The following is a 1,997-nucleotide window of genomic DNA, read 5'->3' as shown; positions in this document are numbered from 1 at the left end:
ATTTTAATTTAGGTTCATGTTGATTCATGAATATACTATTGTTCGTTGATTCATGTTCATTCATGCTTTAACATTTACAATACTATGTAAAACTAGGTTTTACTATGTAAAAACAGTAACCTAGCTTAGTAAATGTAAAATTTACTTTTTTTTTAGTTTGTAATACCTAATACATTAATTAATGATAACACATTTAACCTTATTGTAAAGTTTTCCATAAATACTATATTAAAATGTTTGGAGTCGGTAACATTTTTAAATGTTTTTGAACGAAGTGTCCTATGCTTACTAAAGGCTGCATTTATTGGATCAAAAATACCGTAAAACAGTAAAATTGTGAAATAATATTATTACAGTTAAAAACAACTGTTTTCTATTTGAATATATTTTAAAATGTAATTTATTCCTGTGATGGAAAAGCTGAATTTTCAGCATCCATTTTTCCAGTCATCAGTGTCACATGATCCCTTAGAAGAATCATTCTAATATACAGATTTAATGCTCAAGAAACATTTCATATTATTAATGTTGAAAACAGTTGCTGCTTAATATTTTTTGTTTTTGCAGAATTTGAAGTAGACATCTTCTGTAACATTATAAAAGTCTTTACTGATCAATTTAATTAGCCTTGTTAAATAAAACTATACATTTATTTTTTTTTTAAATCTTGCGGACCCCAAACTTATAAACAGTATATACAGTGTATAAAACTTTAATATTCTACATACATGAATAAATTTTTTTCTATACAGTTTTCTATTGTAATAAATAGATTTTTTAACGTTAGCATAAATGGCAAAAATATGATATAGCATATGAGCATAATATATTCTAGCAAAACATATTGTAAAAGTTTCATTAGATATTTAATGCATCATAAACCTCCTTTTTTCATTTCACAGACAGGAAATAATGGATAAAAAAAGGCAAAACAGAACCAGGAAAATACATGAGCCAGTCCTCAGTCAGCCTGTGCTGAAAACATCAATCCATAGGCGGCTCATCAGTGCGTGTTCCAGAATGGCAGAAGAGGTGGCGAGTCCGGGCAACTTTTGTAATGTGAATCTGAGTCTGGCTGTGAGTCTCTGAGAGCACTGAAACAGGAGGATATGAAGCTTCTGAGGTCAGATATATTCTATTAACTTGGCCGTACCACCTAAAGACAGCTCTTATTTACCTGTTAGATCCTTTTTGTGTTGAGGAAACAAACGCATTGTCACGTTCAGTGCTGCTGACAGGGCCGCTATGCATTATTCATTTGCTCATGGTAATACAGTCCTGTTCCTCTCTCTTACCCTCCCTTCCCTTATTTCAGCTTCTAATCAGACTCAGAAATAAGACCTGTTAAATAGAAATGAACTCTAATGCCTCTTTCTGCATGGCTGTTAAGGGATATAAATTACAACCACTCTGTCAATCCGGTTGCCAACTCACCAACCCACAATCATTTAAATCCCTCAGGACAAAGATTTCCTTCCCTACGGACAAACTGTGTGTTATTTAAAGGAGTAGTTCGCCTGAAATTGAAAACGATGTCATCGTGTACTCATCCTTATGGAAGCTTATTTCTGACATGGAATAAACAAATAAAAAGGTAATTGCAACAGACCTGACAATTCTGACTTTTGTCTTGTAATTCTGAGAACTGCTAGTTATAAACTCAGAATTGCAAGACATAAACTCAGAATTGTGAATATTTGCAATTCTGAGAAGAAATGTCCTAACTGTGAGAAATAAATGTACAATTTTGTTTTTAGAATTGTGACTTTTTATCTCACAATTCAGACTTTTTTTCTCTCAGAATTGCAAGATATAAGCTCAGAATTGTGAGGTTGAAACTCAATTCTGAAAAGTCAGAATTGTGATATATAAACTCAAGATTGCAAGATATAAAAGAAGAAAAGTCTTAATGTGAGATTAATAAAGAGGCTGTCCCAACTTCCTGCTTCAGAATAGGAGGAAAAACTAACCATTAAGTCATTTTCTTGAGACTTTAT

Source organism: Sinocyclocheilus anshuiensis, unplaced genomic scaffold (assembly GCF_001515605.1).
Source record: "Sinocyclocheilus anshuiensis isolate Anshui unplaced genomic scaffold, SAMN03320099.WGS_v1.1 scaffold7, whole genome shotgun sequence".
In the NCBI taxonomy this organism is placed as follows: Eukaryota; Metazoa; Chordata; class Actinopteri; order Cypriniformes; family Cyprinidae; genus Sinocyclocheilus; species Sinocyclocheilus anshuiensis.
Note: the sequence above shows the minus strand (reverse complement) of the source record.